General features: G+C 40.1%; 1 protein-coding gene and 1 long non-coding RNA gene across 4 annotated transcripts in view; both read left to right on the top strand.

The window, feature by feature from the left end:
* Window positions 1-23,332, top strand: part of VGLL4 (vestigial like family member 4) — an 85,367-nt gene that overhangs the window by 12,761 nt on the left and 49,274 nt on the right. The window lies entirely within an intron of this gene.
* On the top strand, window positions 7,347-11,318 carry LOC127060067 (uncharacterized). Of its 2 annotated transcripts, none has more exons than XR_007778609.1 (3): window positions 7,347-8,449; window positions 8,538-8,644; window positions 9,000-11,318. It is a non-coding gene; the product is annotated as an uncharacterized LOC127060067 (long non-coding RNA). The 2 variants fall into 2 exon arrangements; XR_007778608.1 differs by having other exon boundaries at window positions 8,821-11,318.

Below are 23,332 nucleotides of genomic sequence, written 5' to 3'. Positions count from 1 at the left end.
GGGAAGCAGAGATCAGGGCTTGTGCCTGCAGGTTTTATTGTAAGCACTCTGCATTGTGTGTGTGGGTTTACAGGAACACTTCATTTACACTTCCTTCCAGTAGGTAAGGCCAGTTTGAAAATGTGCTAAAGAATGAGAAAAAACACGTCTTTTCTCACTCTCTCAGGGTAATATAGTGAAAGGTCTGCTGTGGGCAAGCAGGAGAAAATCCACATCCAGAAGAAAAGGAAAGGTTTGGGAACAGCTCACAAATGGCACCAGCAATTCCTGGGTAAAACTTTTATTTTAATGCTTTGCAGCAAATCCACACCTGCTGAGCCTTGATTTGTGTTTTGCAAAACTGATAGAGAACCACATTAAAAACAGAAGGGGTTATCTTTGATGAGTCCATGCTCGTTGCACATGTGCCATCAGTCACATGTGTGCAGGGCAGCCTGGAACTGCAATTCCACACTCCTGGCTGTGAGCTCTGCTATTGTTTGGCAACAGCTGCTTTGATGTGGTTTAGTTTAATCCACTTCCAATAATTAAGCCAGGCCATACAGTTGATATTTCTAGTACAGAAGAAATATTGTGCTTTAAAATCCTTGCCCTAATCCTCTTTGTAATCAAATCCTGGTGTAGGCAAGAGCCACCAAGCAGTTTTTACTGCTCCTCTCTGGTATCAGGAGTTCAGTAGGAATTTTGTACTGGCTGCCACCCCCTCATGAATAAATATGCAATGATTATTTGTTTTGGATAGCTGATCCCCAAAAAAAAAAAAATCCTGCTTCAAGGCTGGGTTGAGGAGAATTTATTTTTTAGCAGTGTTGAGGAAGGTGGTGGCTCTGTCAGCTTGTTGATTTAAATAAAAACCAAGCAGAATTTATAGCAGAATTAGACTTGAGTGCTGCTATTTGTGTGGAAGTTATTAGTGATGAAATATTTCCAGCATCACCAGCACTTTGCTGCTGTTGGTGGTGTAAATTTATGGCAAATGATGGGCAGTGAGCCTGAGGCAGGACTTAAAATCCATGTTTGCAGGACTTTAAAGGGCTTCCATCCTTCTGTGGGAGCAGTTCCATCAGTCACAAACAGCCCAGTGCTGAAGGGGCTCTGAGTGACTCAAAGTGAGGAATTGGATGAGTGTGATCTGTGAGTGCACTTGGTGCAAGGGAAGCCTCAAGGATCATTTGCACTTTGCTTTGAGAGGATTGTGAGGTTTGTCCAGCATCAGTTTGGTTCTGTGCCTTGGAGGGGTTTTTTTTTTTGGTTTGTCTTTTTCCTAGAGATTCTTCTGGTTCAGGAGAGTGGGGAACAGGACAGCATTTCTGCACAGGTGAGAAACTGCAGACTCATGGCACAGTCCTTGGGTGTTTTCTGTTCACAGCTTCCCCCATTCCAAGCTGGACTGGGAGGAACTGTAGTGCAAGGACAGGAAATATTCTCTGGCAAAGCAGCACTCAAAACAAGGAGAGATTTCCAGCAGGACACAACCTTATCATAGGACGTGCCCTCTGTGTTTTATTTGCACCTGTGGGTGAAAAATAGCAACTCTTGGGACAAAGAAATGAATAGGAAAGGTCTTGGATCCTGAACTGAGGGATTTCAGTGTTGCTGCTCATCTGTGGAATTTTGCTGCAGGGGTGGAAGGGAATCAAACTGGTTTAATAAGGGCATCCTGGAGCCTGTTTAGGGATCTTCTGACATCTAAAAGAAGTTTGTGTCCTTCAAAACTCCTTGCTTGGGAGAGTGCTGGGCTCTGTTCCTGTCCCTGGGAGTCATGACAAGGACTGACAAAATCCCTGTCCTGGCTTTTCCCAGAGCAGCCTAAGTGTGGATTTCCCTTCCCATGGAAATGTTGTGTGTGGTGCTTCCACTGCAAATCTCCCTTCCTGTGGCTCCCAGGACTCCTCCAGTGATGAAGTTTTTGTTTTGTTGGACAGGGCTTGCTGCAGTCCTGCCTTGCTTGAGGGTAACACAACCACTTGAATTCAGATCTTTATTTTGCATTTTGTAAATCAATTTGACAGTTTTGTATTTCAGGGTTTGGGGGTTTTTAATCAGGCTCTGTCAGCTCTTGGGTGTCTCCTATCAACCAACCCAGCTCAAATTTTCATTTAGAGCTTGGCAGCTTCTTCAGGACTTTGAGGGGAGGGTGAGAAGCTCTCCAGGATAACATCTAATATGAATCTAGATGGATTCACCCCATGGATGTTTGTTTCTTCTTTTATAGCTGATTAAAATATTGATTTGCTCATCTTTTGCCAGGTTGGTTCAGAGAAGAGGCAGATATTTGATCTGCACAAAAAGTTGTCCTTAAATATTGGGGGTGTGATCAGACTGGTGGTGCTCTCACTTTAACTCACTTTAATACCCCGGATCCTTTAATTGTGGAAATACATTTAATTGTGGAAATTCCTGTGTACTTCATGAATGGAATAGTTTTAATGATTTAGCAACTGTGCTTGTGGTCAGAGCTTATCTGTGCTGTCCAGCAAAAGAGAAACTGAACTTTCCTGGAGGAAAAGCTCTGATTGCTAAGGAGCAGTGTCAGCAAAAATCTGCATTTGTAATCCCTTAACAGCCATGAGAGGTGTTAAAAGTACATTTATCAGTTTGTCATGTAATGCTTGATCCCTGGTGGAGGGAGTCCAGTTAGTCCTGGGGTGGAATTTGTGACATAAATCATCCTTTTCTTTTTAATGGAAGGGGGAAAGGATGGAAATGTGATGTCTGAGCACAGTAATAATCTGATGAAAAACCAGAAGTGGTTCAGTCCTGGAGGTGCAGCCTGAATCACCTGATGATGTATGAACACCAAAAGCTTGAAATAATAAAACTCTGAGTAATAACATGCAGAGTGTTCTGTTTTAAATTGCTGAGCCCCACAGAAAATACCAATACCTCACAGTTTCAAAGATCAGTAAAGCTGGTTTTCAGTAAAATATCTGAATGGCTGAACTTCTGACCCTCTGCTTTTTGTCTTTCCAAAACCTTTAGCTGTTTGCATCACTCGGGGTCTCACAGAGCAGCTTCCTGTGAGTGCTGTCAGGGCCATCCCATTCATTTTAGGATTTTCTTGGAAGCACGAGTGTTACATAGGACAACTGCTTGCTTGGCTTGTTTTGTTTGAAAAAAAACAATGAATTATTCTTATCCCCGGAAAGTTTCACCCCTTTTTTTTTTTTTTTTTTTTCCCTTGGAGTTTATTGTAGCAAGAAAATAAAAGGATGTTTTCAACGTGTTAAATAGGCTGGAAAATGGGGCAATTGTCTGCCTGGCGCCTCGGTGTGTTTTAGAGGAGGGGAACCCCATTAGCAGAGCCACTGGAGGGGTGGAAATTCCTGCAGGAACAAAGGGCCTGCGTGTTCCTTTGGAACGATTTTTTAAAAAAAGGTTCAGTTGCCTGCAGTTTGTAAACAGTCACAGCATCCTTCAGGCTGCCCAGATGTTCCCACACAATCCTGGCTTTTCTTCCTCAGCCCTTCTCAGTGAATTTGGGGTAAAATATGGGGGCTGCTGGCATTGCCCCCCAAAAATGGTGTGTGCTGCTGTTTTATCTCTCTGGTGTTGTCTGGCAAGTGCAGGGGGAGGAATCTCCTTGCTGGGATGGAGTTTGCCATCAGATCCCAAGCAGGGCTCTGGGAAGCACAGCTGGCTGGAGCCCAGGCTGCTGAGGGATGGCACTTGGGGCTTGGCAGTGCACAAATGGTTTGGTGTCTGCTGCTCAGGGGCTGGCATTTCTCACAGGCTGCCCTCGGGGGGTGCCTGCTTTACCAGATGTGGGGGTACCAGCTGTGGGTTTTTCTGGGTTGGGACTGAAGGCACTCGAGTCAGTAATTCATGTTCAGACTCAGGTGTTTGTTATTTCTTATCAGTAACACAGTCTCACTGCTGGGAGTTCGGCAGCTTCCCATTAGAAGGCACAGAATGCCCAACAATCTCTTGGTACAAGGGCTTGTAAGACTGAACTATCCCAGTAAGAGCTGACACCTGGATTATTTCCCTTTTACCACAATAGCTGATCCCAAAGAGGGATCAAAATGCCCAACAATCTCTTGGTCCAAGGTGTTTTACAGCTAAACTATCCCAGTAAGAGCTGACACCTGGATTATTTCCCTTTTACCACAATAGCTGATCCCACAGAGCCCCAGTGCAGACTTCTCTGCCCAATTACAAAATGCCCCCAAACCCATGGAGAAGGAGGAAGAAGAAGCATGAAGAAGAAACCCAGGTTGACACCCTGTGCCCTCCACCTTGCTGCCATCCACAACACACTAAAAACCCCAAACCCTCAATTTCTCACCCAGTGACACACCCACACTGCTCTCTATCATCTATTGCACACTTTTGTGGGTTCAAGTCTATCCTGGAGTCTGGGAACCTTTCTCCATGGATGAGGGTCAGAGTCAGAGCTGCCCTGGGGGTCAGGGCACCCCAGAGCAGACACAGAAATATTCCTGTGCTCTGGGTTTGCAGGAGCAGAACTCCTGTTTGTCACAGCCTGAGCTCCCCAACAGTGCAGGGAAATCATTCCCTGGTCAGGGTTTGTCTGTGGAGGTTTCTGCTGGGGATGGACACTGGAATAGTGGAAGTGTGGCCATTCTCCCCATGGTACACTTTATTTGGTGTGTTTAATTTGGTTTTGGGAAGAAAATGAGAGGTTCTTGGTTGATTAGAAGTACTGCAGGCTGCCCAGAAGAAGGCAGGGTGCTTTCCAGGATGTCCTTTAGGAGCACAGGGAGCACACAGGACATTCCTGGAAATGGCAGCGAGGCAAACCTGGGGGAGCAAAGGAGTTCAAATATTGCAGCAGGCCTTGGCATTTGGCTTATTTACCACGTTCTCTCCTCTTTTTCATGTTCTTGTTTCTGTGGTACTGATTTCAGCACTGATCAAGTGTCTGAAGGGTTGGAAGAGAGCCCTTTGCAGCTTCCTTGTTGCCTCTAACAGCATTAAACCAGGCTCAGGGTTATAAACCTGCCTTAAACCAGGCTCAAGATTATAAACCTGCCTTAAACCAGGCTCAGGGTTATAACCCCAGTTCTTCCAGCAGCAGTTAAAATTGCCTGTAAATTAAAAGTTAAAAATTAAAACTGTGGTGGTCCTGTGCAGCCTTCACTCCTTGTTCAGTCCCACAGCCTTTAGTGAAATTATGAATTTTGCAGATTTTTTTTGCAGATTTTTTTTGCAGATTTTTTTTGCAGATTTTTTTTAACAGATTTTTTTTAACAGATTTTTTTTAACAGATTTTTTTTAACAGATTTTTTTTAACAGATTTTTTTAACGATTTTTTTAAACGAGAATTTTTACGAATTTTTAACGGAATTTTTTTACGGAATTTTACGGAATTTTTTTACGGAATTTTTTACGGAATTTAGTTTTTTACGGAATTTTTTTACGGAATTTTTTTATTTACGGAATTTTTTACGATTTTTACGGAATTTTTTTACGGAATTTTTTTACGGAATTTTTTTACGGAATTTTTTTACGGAATTTTTTTACGGAATTTTTTTACGGAATTTTTTTACGGAATTTTTTTACGGAATTTTTTTACGGAATAATTTTACGGAATAATTTTACAGAATAATTTTACAGAATTTCACAGTTCTGTTGTAAAAGGCACATGCAAGTCCTTGGTTAATGAGCATCTGGTTGGAATTTCCATTTTTCCCAGGCTGGGCAGGCAGGCTGTATTTGTGGTTATTTATTTATGCCATTCAAACCCTGACCTGGGGGAGGAGGGAGCTGCACAGGGATTTCCCAGCCCAAGGTGAGTGTCCTGATGGAATGGTTGGTGGAACAAGAAGAGGACACAGGCAATTAACACTCTGCTCTACTGACCTCTGCCTTTTCTCCTGCTGCTCAAGAAGGAAAAAACAGCAGCAGTGCTCTCCTTCAGCCTGAAGGGAAACTTACTCTTTCTCCAAGAAGCAAACACCAAAATGACTTGCTTTTATTTCTTCCCCCTGGTTGGATTATGGGGTTTTTTTTTGACTTAGAGACGGGGTAACTGAGAGGTGTTTTAGGAACTTTTATTCTGTTTTTAGTCTCACGTGAAGGGTGAGATAATACAGATGTTGTAATACACAATCAGAAGTGAACTATCTCTTAATTACAATATATTGTAATCATACTAAATAATTAATAATAAATAAATAATAAAACTAATAATCATGATTAGAATCTATTATATGTTACAGTATTTTTATCAGACTTTAAAAATTCTCTACAAATCTCTTTCTCACACCCCCTGTCTTGCTGCTGACTCAAAAACCAGTTCCCTGTGAAAGCAGAATTCTGGCTATAAACCATGTCACTACAGAGAATCCTGCCATCCATGAGCTTAAAATGAGAAATGCTGCTTATTTAGCAAACTGAAGAGTGATTGATTACTCTCCTCTGATTTTTTTTTTTGCCTTTTCTGTTCTAGGTTTAATGACACATTCATGGGAAGGTGCCCCAGAGCCCTCCAAGAGTGTTTTTGTACATCCCCTGCAGCAGTGTTGTACTGGGTGATAAGAATTGCACTGGGATAGATGAATTTAGAGTATTAGCAATCAATGTGTATTTATTGCTAATAAAGATACACATTGATTGCTGATATTCTAATTTCTGAGATTTAACTCTGGGCAGCTTGGCAGGGATGGCCCTGGGTGCTGGATTTAACCAGCATGCACAACCTGGGCTCTCCACCTGAGCTCACCTCCAATTTCTGACATTTTTAAGGATCTCTTTCCATGTTTTTATCCTCAGATTTGCCCCATCAGCAGGCAATGGAAAGGTTTTCCAGCAGTGCTCTGGAATTCCAGTATTCAGGTTGAGCAGTGTTGAAATCTGTGATCTTACTGTGCAAGGATCTGTCTTTGGGAGAATTTCAGGATATATATTTTTATTAGTATATATATTTTAATTTTTTTCAGAATATATGTATTTTTACAGAATATATGGGTTTTTTAGAATATATGTATTTCAGAATATTTTTTTTCAGAATATATGTATTTTTTTCAGAATATATGTATTTTTTCAGAATATATTGTATTTTTTCAGAATATATATGTATTTTTTCAGAATATAGATATGTATTTTTTCAGAATATAGATATGTATTTTTTCAGAATATAGATATGTATTTTTTCAGAATATAGATATGTATTTTTTCACAATATAGATATTGTATTTTTTCACAATATAGATATATGTATTTTTTCAGAATAAGATATGTATTTTTTCAGAATAGATATGTATTTTTTCAGAATAGTATGTATTTTTTTCAGAATGTATGTATTTTTTCAGAATATATGTATTATTTCAGAATATGTGTATTTTTTTCAAATATATGTGTATTTTTTCAGAATATATATATATATATACATATTTCAGAGTATATATATTTTTTTTCAGAATATATTTTTTCACAATATATTTATTGCAGAATGCCTGTACTTACAATAATTACACAATCTTAGGCTACATTTATACCTACTCCAATTATTCTTTTAGTACAAAATGATAAACTCTATTTTTAGAGGTATATTTGAGTAGTTACTTAGCTTTAAATACATTAACACTGATAGTAGTCCTGAATTATCAATCAATAATTTATTCATATGTTGAATATGAATTTTATTAATATTTATTTTATGCTTCTTAATTTATTAATATGTTGAATATGAATATGGATTTTATTGTTGTATAAAATGGGTGCAGAGCTTAATAAAAATGTCATTGTCCATGTTTGGGTGTGAAGGAAGATAATGGACTTTGCACTGGTTTCTTCTGAGGAAAGGAAGAAGAATTGGAAAAAAAAATTGGAAAAATTGCAAAAAACCAATAGATTTTGGTTTATTGAGTGTTTCAAAGGCTCGTTCCTGGTGTCAGTGGCAAGCTCGGAGTGCTCGGCAGCAGTGGCTCGGCTCCCCCGAGTGCCAGCAGATGTTTTGCCTTTAAAGGTCACTGGGACTTTGGGCCAGGCTGGCTCCTGCTGCCAGCAGAGCTCCCAGCTGCACCGAGGGCTGACAGCAGCAAGGAAAGGACATTCCATGGATTTCTGGGGCACTTCCACGTGTCCCCACGGCCCCTCGGCCAGCTGGCAGAGTGGGACTGAAATGGGAACAGGATCTAAATGGGAATTGTGGGTCAGAACAGGGGATGGGAGCAGCCAGGGCTGCTGGGGCTCTGAGGGGCTCAGGACACAACCTCTGTGCTTCTAAGGGTGGGAGCTCGGCAGGAATTCAGAGTTAAACTGATCCATTAGGGAGAGATGGGATCCGTTAGAGATAGACAGAGATTGGATCCATTGGAGAGAGATTGGACCCATTGGAGATGGGATCCATGAGAGATGGATGGGATCCACTGGAGATTGGATCCATTGGAGAGAGAGTTGATCCATTAGAGATGGATCCATTGGAGATAGAGTTGATCCATTAGAGATGGATCCATTGGAGATAGAGTTGATCCATTAGAGAGTGGATCCATTGGAGAGAGAGTTGTTCCATTAGAGATGGATCCATTGGAGATTGCATCCATTGGAGATAGAGTTGATCCATTAGAGAGTGGATCCATTGGAGAGAGAGTTGATCCATTAGAGAGTGGATCCATTGGAGAGAGAGTTGATCCATTAGAGAGTGGATCCATTGGAGAGAGAGTTGATCCATTAGAGAGTGGATCCATTGGAGAGAGAGTTGATCCATTGGAGTTGGATCCATTGGAGAGAGGTTGATCATTGGAGATGGATCCATTGGAGAGAGAGTTGATCCATTAGAGAGTGGATCCATTGGAGAGAGAGTTGATCCATTAGAGATTGCATCCATTGGAGATAGAGTTTGATCCATTAGAGATGGATCCATTAGAGAGAGAGTTGATCCATTAGAGAGTGGATCCATTGGAGAGAGAGTTGATCCATTAGAGATGGATCCATTGGAGAGAGAGTTGATCCATTGGAGTTGGATCCATTGGAGATTGCATCCATTGGAGATAGAGTTGATCCATTAGAGAGTGGATCCATTGGAGAGAGAGTTGATCCATTGGAGATTGCATCCATTGGAGATAGAGTTGATCCATTAGAGGGTGGATCCATTGGAGAGAGAGTTGATCCATTGGAGATTGCATCCATTGGAGATAGAGTTGATCCATTAGAGATAGGATCCACTAGAGATTGGATCCATCAGAGATCGATATTTAGGCAGAGCAGAGGCAGCCTGGCCAGCCCACGTGACAACTGCAGTATCCTATTGTAATCAAATCTTGAATAAAGCTAAATAAAAACTGCCACAGACACTGGAATGTTGCACTCTGCCTGCGCTCTGCTGTGTTCCCACCTTTCTGTGGCCCCCTGCTCGGCTCTGCCTGCCTGGCTCTGATCACCTGGCTGCTCTCTCCTGGGTTTGTTGCTCTTTTTCCTTCTCAGAAGCAGGGCCCAGTGGCACTCTGAGCTGTGCCACTGACCCCCGTGCCCCTTCCTGCCCTCTCATGCTCAGATTTTAATTAGGAGCAGGAGGAAGGCTGCCAGCAGAAAAATGAGGATTTTACCACTGCTTGTGGCTGCTCCCCCTGTCCTGCTCTGTTCCAGCCCGTGCCCTTGTGCTCCCCTCACAATTTCAGTTCTTGGTTGCAGCAGGTGCTGCTGGCACTCCAGGAATTCCAATTACCATTTGTCAAGTGCTAAAGGAGTTTTGTGGAAGAGCTTTTATTTATTTCTCAGATTGGATTCTGTCCTGGCCTTGGCTGGGACAGGGTTTTTTCCTTCTGACTTGACAGATTCCAGATATATTTTTACAAACTCCTTGTTTCCCTTTGCTCTCTGGATTCCTGTTCTTCATTAGGTTGGAAAGGGAGCATAATTTGCCTTTTTAACTGGCTGAAATTGCATGTTCATTGAATAAGGGGAAATATTTATACAAATGATGCTACCTTGTGACTTCTTTTGATTATTAAAGCACAGAGAAGATAAATAATTTCTCTGGTAGCTGTAGAATAACTGATGTTTCCTTTGAGAAACGTAAGCTGTAAATGAGGATTTTTTTTTTTTTTGTAACTGAGATTATTTTGATTGCACAGAAATTAATTGTCATTAATGTAGTAAAACATTTAATGCATTTAAAGCTTTTAAGCAATAGTTAATTTATATATTTTTTTAATCAGAATTTCTTTTGCATTTTGTTGAAATAGCTAGAAAAACTTGGAAGGTGCTTTTGTTTCAGTCAGAGGTTTGTGTTGTTTGACTGAAATGTACCTCTGCAATTTGAGAGTTGCTCTTCCAAAGGCGGAAATTCTAACAGGAAGGTGGAAAATTCACTCACTAAATGGGTGAAAGAAGAGGTGAGAAATGGTGAAAATGGGGCTGCAGGAAGGACAAGGCTCTCCTGTGCTCCAACAGTTTTAGCAGAATTTCTTTGGTTGTTCTAGCCCAGAGTTTAGATATATAAAGAGTTTAGGTGTAGGAATATTAGATATATATCAATATTTAGATATATAAATATTTTATAAGGTTTAATATTCAGGTGCTTCTGAAGGAATTGTATGAGAAGGAAACTGGGAATTGTGTAGGGAATCAAGCTGGAGGCTGAGGAGAAAGGAATTGACAACTTAAAAATTCCTTTAAGAGCTGCAATAGCATTTCTTGAAGTCTGCTGCAATCATATTTTAGCCCATAAATAAAAAAACCCTAATAAACATGATTTCTTGAGGTCTGCTGCCATCATATTCAATGATTCAAAACCAATCATCCCTGATTGTTTTTTCAGCCTGAGTTTGGGTTTGTCACCGCTCTGAGGAGGATCTCTTGGATCTGGTGTGATTTGAATCAGTGGCAGCAGTTTGTGCTGTGCAGTGTTGGGATAGAATAAAGAAGAGAGGGATGGAGTAGCAGCTGGCAGATGCTGCTGGCATCAACACAGCCCCTCCCAGCTGGTTCTCAGTCACAGGCTGTGTGCTATCAATTTTCCTGGGACACCAGTTCAGGGACCAGCTTTGGGAAGTTCTGCTGGCCCAGCAGCAGTTGAGTGAGTTCATAGCCGTGGTTAACGAAGTAAAGCATTAAGAGGGTTAATTAAATGGTTAATAAAATAGAGCATTTTCATTGATCCCAACCTCCCGAGCTCCTGGTGCAGTTCAGATCGAGATCAGTCTGGAAAGATCTGGGGTATGAGAGGAGGTGGGAGTGTGTGAGGTGAGCAGGTGATGTTTGTGTTTGTGGGTGCTGCCTGTCACCTGCTGACACCCTGCCCTGGGAGCTGTCTGTCTGTCTGTCTGTCTGCAGTCACTGCTGGGCTCAGCTCTGGCACCCAGAGGGGCAGCACTTCTTTTCAGCCTTGGTTATGAAACACAGCAAACGACTTGTACCCCTATTTTATTGTATTTAAAAATATTATATTAAATATTGTATATATATAGTGTATATATCGTGTGAATATATATAGTATTTATATTAATATCTTTAATATATATTATATCAAATATAGTATTGTAGTATATATCGTATGTTATTTAATATATATGATATTAAATATGGTATTATAGTATTTATAGTATTTATAGTATATATATATACAATAAATACCTATAAGAAATAACTATGTTTATAGTCATATATATTATGTATGTGTATATGTATTATATACATTTATAATATTCATTATATATATACATATAGTATATGTATAATAAATATTAATAATAATATAGTAATTATATATATTATTAATATATTAATAGTAACTCTATTAATAATATTTATAGTATTTCTATATTATATTAAAGTAATTTTATTAAATAATATTTATATATATAATTTTTCTATATCTAGATATTTATATATTTATATTATTAATATAAATTTAATATCTAATATATATTCTAGTAAATATGGTATTAATATCTATTATATTACTATATATTACATTGAATATTGTTTTATTTAATATATTATAATAATTATTTAATATATTATAATAGATTTATTTAATATATATTTAATATACATTATATTTAATATGTATTCATTTAAAATATATGAAATATGTATTATAGTATTTCATATATATGTGTAGTATTTATATATAGTATATATATTTATAATATTTATAGTATTTATATTATAATAATAAATACTATAAATAAATGAATATTTATTTATAGTATTTATACTCTTTCTAATAGAGTATTTTATATCTAAATCCTATACTAACTGACTATTTTATATCTAAATGACTATTTTATATATCACACTCAATACTTTATATCTTTTATATATTATGTATAAAACTATAATTATATATAATATATGTATCTATACTATATATTGTTGCCTATATCTTTATCGCATTTTAATATCTTTTTAGTATTTTTACACTATTAATACATTTATTTTTTATTTATTTTATAGTATTTTTAATAGTATTTTTTAGGGTGTTTTTCTCCCTGTGAAACTTTGCGAGCTGTTGGGTGTTTGATGAGCTGTGGCAGTGCTCAGCTCTCACTCCTGCTGCTCCGTGCTGATGTGGCTGGTTGGTTTCTGTGGCACTGTCTCCTGCACAGACATTCCTGACCCAAACTCAGAGCTAAACGGGGCAGGCTCTCAGCTGAGCTGCTTGGCCTGCCTGGAGCATGAAATAAAACCCAGATCAGCTGAGCAGCAATGGTGTTTCTGCAGTGTTCTGGCTCTGGGGTTGCTGTGGCTGCAGAGACCCTTCAGCACATTTCAGCAGCGCCTGTGAGGCTGGCAGAGCTCTGGGGGCTCAGTGCCTGCTCAGCGTGGGAGAACCTGGGCTCTACAAATCAGAGGTGCTGCCCAGCAGAAAATCAGAATGGTCTGAGAGCAGTGACTGCCGTGGGGGCAGCGGCACTGCCCGGCTGGGAGGGTTGGGTTCACCCCAAACATTCACCTTCCACGTGTACACAGAGGAATAAAAGGAGGGAAGGTTGGGGTGGGATGCAGCTCACCAGAGCTGGGTTCTCTCGGTGGCATAAAATCCCAGGCAGGAGTTCAGGTGTGTGAGCGTGGCTCCAGGCTGGCAGCACAGCTGATCTCCACTTTGTTACGAGTGACAGGAATTTCCTGGTGCCCAACGTGCTGCACTGTGATTAAATCCAAAGGCTGGGGAGGGCTGTTTGCTCAGGAGGGTCAGCAGGCAGCTGGTTGCTGTTGCTGTGGTGCTGCCTGTGGAAGGGATGTGTGCCCAGGACAGTCTGTGGGGATCTCTGATAGCACTGCCTTTGTAGCTGCATCCTGCTGCTGCTAGCTCTGCCAGGTGAGCTTTGATCTCGGCATCATCTGCCCTGCACATTTCTTCCTGGGGCTGCTGCCTTGCCAGGGCTCATTCCCAGGAGCAGGAATTCATCCTGATTATCGTCAGCTTCCTGGATGTGGAGTCCTCATTCTTAGGTTTGATCAGAGAAACGGTGCCAGGACATCCTCCTGAGCCCCAGGTGAGCCTGTGGGGGTTTTTAGCTGAAGCTGAGGAGCAGATTGTGCTCACTGAGATGTGTGAAGGGTCACAAGAAGCCCAGAATGTCCAAGGTGTGCCACTCACCCAGCTTTTCCCAAAAGGCACCGTTTTGGGTGCAGATGTGCAGGCAGGAATTGGCTGCTTCTCCCTCGTGCAGGGGGTAAATGCTTCACTTTCTTCTGAGATCAAACCCTCCTCGTGAGCCCTGAGACAATCTGAGTTTATATCCCCCACAGGTAAAGGTAAAGAGAGGAGTTTGTGAGGGGTCCTTGCTTATTTTTTGCCAGGGTCAGGATTAAATGCAGCAGACAGGATTTCTTGTTGGGACTCAGATGTCTGTTAGCTCTCATCTGTGTCACAGTCCCACAAACCCTGAGTTCTGCAGCACTTCACAAACTGAAAATGGAGCCCCATCTCTCTCTCCCCAAGGCCTTTGAAGGATCAACTGTCCAATTAGGAAATGACACCTAAATTAATGTTATTTTTAACCCAATAACCAACCACCTGGACTTTCTTATCCAATGACACAAAACCACCCAAACCCATGGAAGAGAAGGTGAAGAAGAAGGAGAAGAAGGTGAAGAAGAAGGAGCAGCCTCCACCCCAAACCCTCCATCTTGCTTTCTATCTATTACCACATTCCAAACCCTTAAACTCTGAGTTTCCCACCTGTGATATCCCACACTTCTGATCAAACTCCACCCCCACAATCCCAGTTCTGCCATTCCATTCTGGAAGCTTCTCCAGGGCCTCAGGTCAGTGCAGAGTTCTCTGGGGGTCGGTGCTGGCAGCGCAGAGAGTCTGGAATTCTCATTTTCCGGGGTTCCAACCAGTTTGCAGCCTGAGCAGAGTCTGGAGAAGGAGTCAAGGTTCCTTTAATAACCCTTTAATGAAGGCTGGTGCTGTTTGAAATCCACTGCCAGTGCCTTAACAGGTCAGACAGGTTCTGCCTGAAAGGAACATCCAGAGCAGAAGTTCTATTTGTGATTTGGAGCCTGGATGAAAGCAAGGCGTGGTCCTTGGAGAGTCAGGACCTGACTGGCTTCTGTGCCCTCAGGGAAATCTCATCTCCTGCCTGACTGCTGCAGCAGCCCTGCCCCAGGTGAGAGCTGCATGGGTTCCTGTCTGCAAGGCTCCTTGCAGACTGAAGTTCTGCATGCACAGCATTTCTATGTATGAAATGTTAGAAAATTCACCTTTTAGAAGTCAAGTTCTGATCACGTGGCTGCAGTTTGGGTGCATTCTCCTCTTTATATATAATAAAAATTAGAATAATTAGTTCCACTGTGTTATGGGTGTCCAGGTGTGACCTCAGGGAGAGTTCAAGGCAGTGAATTTGTTCAGAGACAGAAGATCTCTGCCTGGCTGAATGCATTTGATGGATGGGACACCAAGGGACAAAATGTGTTTTGGCATTTGGGACAGCCTTTATCCAGCTACACCTGTAAAGAGGTGTTGTGTCCTGCCCAACCCAAACCTTCTGGCACTTCACAATCAGCCCTCAAAAGTGTTCAGTTCAAAAGTTTTCTCTCTTTTCCAGTTCTGAGCTTGTGGATTCACTTTGAGGCCTAATTTGCATGATTTAAAAAAAAAAAATCTGTTAGATTCAAAAGCTGAAAAAAAAGAAATGGTGTGCAAGATCTTCAGGTGCCTGTGGGGGAAATGGGCCTGCAAGAAATGTGTCAGCATTGCAAAACTTGGCAATTTTGTGGAGTTGCAACATAAAGAACCTGGAGAAAAAAAGGAGCAGTACTCGTTAAAAGTTTGTGTATTTTAAAAATTGTGTATTACAATATTTCTATATTACAATATAGAAATATTGTATATATTGTAATAAATATTGTAATATGTATTGTATATATTGTAAAATATTGTATATATTGTAATATTATATATTGTAATATTATATATTACAATATTTATCCTGAAAACTGATCCCTAAGACATGTAGTGGTAAAGCTCAGGATTTTAACTTTGTTAAATTTAGTTTATTAATAAATTGAAAACTATTATATAAAATGTATTAAATGGTATAAAATTCATTTTAATTTATTAAATTATTTATATCATTGCATACAAAATATTTATATACTTTATATATATTTGAACTATAGATATTATATACTTATATACTTATTATTAATTTATAAGTATATATTTATACTTTATATTAGGGATATGATATATTTTATATATTTATGTATTTAGTTATAATTTTAGTTTTTTAGATTTTTAATATATATTTATATTTTTAATATATTATACTGTTTGTTTATATGCTTATTTATATATTTTATATATAATTATAAAGTTTATATATTTTATTGGTAAATACTTTCATGTTATATATGTATATATTCATTATATTTACATATTATATGTTATATCATTTTATTTATATATTTATATATAAGTAAACATATGGACAAATCTTAATGTATCTATACAGGAATAATAGATATTCTATATTTCTATAATATATATTTATTTATATAAATGAATATATATTATAGAAATATATATTATATATATAGTGAATATAATTTATAGTTTATTAAGTGAAATGCTTTGCAGGCAGCCTTTCCAGCCTTTTTGCTGCTGCTCTTTCCCAAGAGGAGGCAGCCTGGCAGCAGGGTGTGACTGGGGAGCCCCTGGAGCGGCTCCCAGGGCTGCTCCCACCCCTGCAGCCCCTCCTGCTCCAGCCCCAGGGCCAAGGCCCCAAGGCTGACACTGGGAAACACCCCATCACTGGTTTTAACATTTTAAAAGTCTAATAGTAATAAAATGGTTATAAAACTAGCAATATAATTAGAGTAATAAACATTTGGAGAATTGGGATTTAGGACAATATGAGACAACAGAAACAAAGAGTTATGGATGGTCCTGGTACCTCTTTCTGGGCAGCACAAGCCCGAAGAAGGCCCCAGGTTAACAGAGGATTTACCCTCCCAAACAATAACCTGTTGCACATTCACACATCTCATACACGGTGCATAAATTCCATTCAAACACTGGATTCTGTCTGGGCAGTGCCAGCTTCTTCCTCTGAACCCTGACAGCACCTTCGAGGCAGGAAGAAGTTCCTTTCTTCTGATAACTGGGCAATAAATTCTCTTTCTCTGAAAGGTTTAGGTGTCCTGTGGCTGCTGTCTCACTGCCAGTCCTTCCTTTAAAAGAAGTCTCTTACGTAGTGTAGTTCCTATTTGAACATTTTTTAATAACCTAAAACTCTATTTATCCCACTACTTAAGAGAATTAATGCAGCACAAGTTTCTAACAGAACCCATATAATATTCATTTGAATATTTGCAGAAAGCCACTCATAAACCAGGCATTTTTCACAGCCACAGACTCAGTGTTCAGGTGACAAGCTGGGAGCTGTTGCAGGTGAGGCTCAGGGCTGCTTTGGTGCTGCTGCAGTGCCTGTTGGTGCATGTTGTGTCTGTCTGTCCCCCTTGCAGCAATCAGTGCCTCTCACCAGGGATGTGACTCCTCCTTTCTCTGCGCTGGCCCAGCCCCAGCCATCATTGTCATCTGACACTCCAGTCCCTCCAACCTCTGCAAGCAGCAAGCCCAGGATTTTTGGCAATAATCTGATTTATGCAATTAGCCCAGCTCACCACCTACAGCTGATTTTATTTTCTTTTTCTTGCTTGGGAGTTGGGATTTGTTTCTGGGGGAATTTAATCTCAGTGGAGAGCTGCTGGGACCATTAGGAATTCTTCTTCCTCTTTAGCCACCAGTCCTGTCCCAGAATAATCCCTTTTTTCCCCTTTGCTCTGCAAGGAGGCGGATGTGAACTCCAGCACAGCCATCTGTTTTTCCAGCTTTTTGGGAAGAAGGTGGAATATCACTGGGTTAGAGAAGCAAACCCTGAGTTCATGGATCTGAGAGCACCTGTAGCTCGAGAGAAAGGAAATAAAAGTCAATAGGAAAAGAAGCAGGACAGGGAGAGTTAAGGGGGTGCCCTGAGAGTGTGATCTGGCCCTTCATTTTGGGATTTCAGCATCCCATGAGTGAGCATCTTTGGGTGCTCTGAGTGCCTTGGCCTGTCCTGGGGCTGCTCTGGAGGGACACAGGGAATTTGAAAGCCTGGCTTGTTATGGTATCTTCTGTAAGCCAGGTCTGTAACACACCCAAGATAGCTCAGCCACCCTTGGAGGCATAGAAATCAGTAGGGTGGCTTTGGTGGTGGTGTTGGAAACAAAAGGGTTTAATAAAAGGCAAAACAACAGAGAAGAACTGAGCTGGGTGCAGGCGGTCTTTGCTCTTGGTGAAAGACCCCACAAAAGCCTTTAGTTTCTTTGTTCACTTTAGTTTCTTTGTTCTGTCCTTTCAGTTTCTTTGTTCTCTTCTTTTAGTTGTTTTGTTCTCTCCTTTGAGTTTCTTTGTTCACTTCTTGGAGTTGTTTTGTTCTCTTCTTTCCGTTTTTTTGTTCCCTTCTTTTTCTAGTAAATTGCCCAGGTGGGACTTTCTGGCTCCTGTCCAGCTGTCTGTCCTTAAGTTTGAGGTGAAGTCCCCCAGGTTCTATGAGTTGGCTTTTTCCCCTCATCCAGGAGAGAAACTTCTGGGCTTCTTTATTTTTTGAGGGGACAAGGTGTTATAATGTCTTCTTTAAACCAAGTCTCATAAGCTTTTAGAAGTCTGTGACACATTCAAGGTAGCTCAACCACCCTCAGAAGCATAAAAATCAGTGAGATAGCTTTTGTTGTAGTGTTGAAAACAAAAAAGTTTAATAAAAAGCAAAGTAACAAATAAAAAAAAAAAACAAGCTAAGTGCAAGAAGTCTTTGCTCTTAGTAAAACATCTCACAAAACCAATAATTTTTTTGTTCACTTCTTTTTCTAGTAAATTGTTTGAACAAGACTTTTAGCTTCTGTCCAATTAGCTGTCTTTAAGTTTGAGGTAAAGTCCCTTAGGCTTATGTATTTATAAATATAAAATATATAAAAATAGCTGTTTAAGCTGTTTTATAGCTTAAAAAAAACCCCAAAACAACTTCTAAGCTTCTTTCTTTTTTTGAAAAGACAAAAACTAGTTTGGTCACCCCGTCAGCAAAGATCACACTCCTCCCCTGGGTCATGAAAAATTCACCTTTGGTTGGGCAGTTGTGGTGAGAGAGGATGGGGGGCCTGGGTCAGGGAGGGAGGAATGGCTCTAGGCTGGTTGGAGAACAGCCTGAGGAAGGGGTTGGGATTGCTGGAAGGACAGAGGGGAGAAGCTTGAAGTGAGTGCAAGGGGATGTTGAGATGGAAAAGGTTTTAAAAGGCTGAGGGAATGTTGGGGATGTTGTGGAATATTTGTCGCTTTTGGGGAAATGCTGAATTGCAGGAAGTGAAGGAGGTGGATGTGAGCATTGGGGGAAAAAACGTGAAATAAAAAACCTGATCTAAACCCCACAAATCTGCGCAGCCAAGGGTCGGTTTTGTTTTTTGTGGTTAGAATTTGGTAGCTGTGATCCTTTCCCCTCTGCCTCTGGAAATGGTAACTTTGATCCAAGTGCTAAAAGATGACAAAGCTCAGGTTGTGTCACTGCAAACCCCTGCAGCACCTGGGGACAGGGCTCACCACAGGGAGATTTTGATGACTTTTTGGGAAATTCAGGGAGATTTTTGACTTTTTTGGTAAATTAAAAGCCAAAAATTGGGGTTTACTGAACGGTCTCTGCTTTTAAAGGTGGCTGTGGGATCCCTGAGAAAACCAGGGCAGAGCTGGCAGAGGGGAAGTGATGGGAAATGTAAATATAGATATAAATATAATATTTATATCTCTATATAAAATACACATAGAGATATAAATATAATATTTATATCTCTATATACAATACATATAGAGATATAAATATAATATTCATATCTCTATATAAAATATATAGATATAAATATAATATTATATTTATATTATATATAAATATAGTATTGAGAACAAGAAATATACATATAATAAATATAGCATAGATATATACGATATTTATTTATTTATATATTAATAAATATAGTATTGATATAAATATAATATTTATACCTATCTTTACATTACTATCCATAATATAACTGTAATATTTACGGATTTGTCAGAAAGCTGGAAGTTAATACCAAAGAAATGTCTTTTTTAATCCAAAACATGAAAAAAACCCCTTCTTTTTCCCATTTCTTTTGGGAGTGAAAGCAGCAAAATCACAATAAAAAAAAGCTAGTGTTGATTCCATTGAAAAATAGTTTTGGTGAGGAATTGTCAGCATTCCCTGGGTTTTATTTTTGGAAGGAAAATGCACCTGTAGGGTTGGAAATGGTAACTTTGATCCTTGGAAAAAGGGTTTCAGCTTCCTGGTCCTGCCTGGGGAGCAGCAATGTGGGCAGGTTGTGCTTTGGAGCAGGGGGGGTTTGTCACTGCTTCCATCAGTTTTTCCCTGTTATTTCTCTGGTTCTGAGCCCTGAATTTGTCCTTCTGGACAGCAGTGGGATCCTCTGCAGGATTTAGCGGGATTGGGACAATTTATAACATTCCACTTGTGCCCTACAGAGCACAGCCATGAGTGTAAATAAATAATGTATAATATATTCATATCCTAAAACATGCTGTTCTTGTATTAGTAGTTTCAGTAATGCAAGGACATTGTTCTTTTTCTTGTTTTTTTTTTTTGTTATTTTTTCTCCCAATAATCCAGAGGACACCCCTCAGCATCCTGAGCAAAGGATTTTTGGGTGGCTGGGTTTTTGTGAGCACTAAAATTTGGGATAAAGTGAGAGTATGTTTAAGGCTGGGCTTGTTTTTGTTTTGGGTTTTTTGTTTGTTTGTGGGGGGTTTTTGTTTGTTTTTTTCCTTTTTTTGGTGTGGTAAAAAATATTATTAAGGTCAAATACTTTTGAAATAATAGAGAACAAGACCCCCAATTAGAAAAGAATAGCCTTAGAGCTCGAATGAAATTTCATTTTAATTTCATGGAATAAGTTGCAAGTTGCATCATTGGGTTTTGCAATAGCCACTTATTAATATTATAATCTTAAAATTTAGGGTGAGTAGTTGCTGTGATGTGTAGAAGGCAAAAGGATTCCATTCTGTAGGAAAAGTTGTGATTGATTTCAGTGCATGGGACAGCATTGGGAATCCTGGTTCATCCCATTTATGAGGGGATTACAATTATTGGAGTATTCAGTCTGTGTGCAAGCAATCAGCTCCACACATTTACATATGTTAATTCCTTAGCTCAATTAGGCCATGCACATTTATAGATAATATATATATGTATTTATATTAAAAAGTGTATTTCGTGTCTTGCCGAGTGAGCTATAAGGGGAAATGTTTTCCAAGACTTTAGCAGTCTTAGAGCTCTGTGCTTTATTTCTAAACCCTGCAATTAGTGGCTTCTGGGAACTGGATTTGCTTCTTCCCAAAGCTGAGGTGATTTTGAAATCCAACCTCTAAACACAGTCTGGCTCCTCATTTCTCTAAGTTAAAAGTGGTTTAGATGCCTGAGCATCAAGTTGACTTAAAATTGGCATTTTTTTCTTTAGTAATCTCTGTTTTTTTTTAAATTTTCTTTCTTTTTTTATCCTTTCATTTCTCCTGTTGGAAGAATATAAAGTAATTTTTTGCCCTGCTAACACAATGTCAGGGCATGGCAAGGTTTGCACTCCACTGTTTGCATCTGGAGGTGTTTGAGACTCTTTGTAGTTCAAGTTGAATTATGTTTGTGATTATCATCAACCCTTCAGAAATTTAAATTAGTATGCAAATAACAGAAAATATTATCAAGTTTTTAAATTAGCACCTAACAATTTTCCCACCCAGATAAACTAGATTTATCTGTCGTGTGCTTTAGCTGTATTTTTGAAGTGTTCTCAGCCCAGCCTAAGAAAACAAAAAGAGAAAAACAGCAGCAAATTGAGAGCTGCAAGATACCAGTGAGAAATGGAAAATACTCTTGATAAACCAGAGGCCTCACCCAGCCTATTTTATGTATTCACACAGAAATAAATCTGGGGTTTTTTGCCAAAAAAAAAAACCTACAAGGGAAGCTCTGTGTGTGCCCTGCCTTTCCTGGCCCCTGGATTTTCCCTTTCCTGGGAAAAGGCTGTGGAAGGACAGCAGGTGTGTTTAGTCTGGGTGGGAGGCAAATGATTCCTGCTGCTGAGGGCAGGTTTGCATTAACCAAAAGCTTTCTGAGTTGATAAACACCTTGGAATTTTCTGATCTGGTGTGAAATAACTGGTCCTAAATCACTCAGTATTTACAAACAAGCGATCTGAAGTTTTTATTTTGAAGTTTTTATTTACCAGCACGGTGAGATGCTGTTTGAAATCTGTGTGTCTTTAAAGAAGGGAGTAGTACAGAACAGGAACTGCAATGCAGAATAAGAACAAGGCATTAAAAAAAAATTATAAAAAAGAAATAAAGAGTCCATCTGATAGTCCAGAGAAGCCATGGCCATCTCCTCCTGGGCCCTACAGGTGCTTGAGCTCCAGACACTGTATTTTTGGTTTTCCTGGCATTTTGTCCTCTGGGGATTCCAGTGGGAGTTCCCCAGCCCTTTGTGGCACTCACACTCTCACAAAGAGATTTCCTCACTGGGTAATGCTGTGTTTGGGAATTTGGAGCAGCATTCCCCAACTTTAGGGTATGACTGGAATGATAGGATGCACAAACTCTCTTGTTACAAGATTGGGTGTAAATTTCCTATTTCGGGCTTGAGAAGCTCCAGTGATAATTCAAAAGGCATCTTTTGTGTTCCATAATATCTGGTACGTGGTTGAAACCTTAATTAGGGACAGGTCAAAGAGGAAGGCACCACTTTGGGCTCAGAGGTGCCCTACCTGATGGGACTTTCTTTAATTAGTGATTTATTTTAAGGGAACGGGTGGTTGGCTGTGATTAAAATCTATCTGCAATGCAACTCTGTGCTTAAGGAAAAAGTGGAAGAATGCAGATGGGAGTGATGTGTGTTTTGGTATTTTCTGCTCACTGGGGCAGCTGTGAGTGCTCGGTGCTTCGTAAGGAGTGTGTAAAGTTATTTTTGTGGTATGTGACTCACTGAGGGGTGAGATGTGTTTGTGGCTGTCAGGGCACAGCTGGGAGATTGCTGCTTGCAAGGAACTTGGAATATCATTTTCCTTGCCATCCATGTCTGGCCTGGCTGCGTGTTCAGTCTGTTTTAACTCTATATCCTCATCACACCTGAATGGATTTCAAAGCAAACACCCCATCCTGCTTCAAGGGCAGTTTCTGTTTTGCTTTTTTCCTGTGCAGTGCACTCTGACAAATACAAAACCAGGGATGTTGAGGCAGCTTTTCCCACCCTCTGCCGTGAAGTGTGTGGAGAAAGAAAAGCCTTTTCCTTCAGGCACATCACCACCTAGCAACCCTCAACTCGAATTTCCTCTTTTCTTAGGGCAAGAAAAAAAGTAAAACCTGGTTTTAACTGTCCTTGCTTTGTTCCTGCGCCTTCTCCTCAGTGTGCACTGAGGTTTCAGTAGGTGCCTGTCTGACCTGAGGAGCTGCAGCTGATAATTATCGACTCAAAAATAATAACAGAGATTCCATTCCAACATGGAATTATGCTGAGCAGTGCTGTGTGGCCAGGCAGACACAGCAGAGTGTGTCCCACCTCTAGAAACACTATTTTTTCTCTCAGTTGCAGAACTGGTCGCTGTTTCCATAGTTGCTCTCCGCTGATGATCTTCACAGGTGGAATTTCTGTTGTCTCCCATCTGTGGGGTTGATTCTCAGCCAGGGTTGCCCATTTTCCCCATGGAAGATGTTGTGGAGTGCAGGCACCAAAGGAATTTTATTTTCTCTTCTGAGGCAGCAGCAGTGTGAGAGAGGAGAGGGTCGGGGAGGGCAGAGAAAAGGCACAGGAAAGAGCAGCTCCCTGTGTGTTTGCAATGCTCTAAAGCAGCTCAGCGC

This window comes from Serinus canaria, chromosome 12 (assembly GCF_022539315.1).
Source record: "Serinus canaria isolate serCan28SL12 chromosome 12, serCan2020, whole genome shotgun sequence".
NCBI lineage: Eukaryota > Metazoa > Chordata > Aves > Passeriformes > Fringillidae > Serinus > Serinus canaria.
This window is presented reverse-complemented; position numbering and strand designations above follow the sequence as displayed.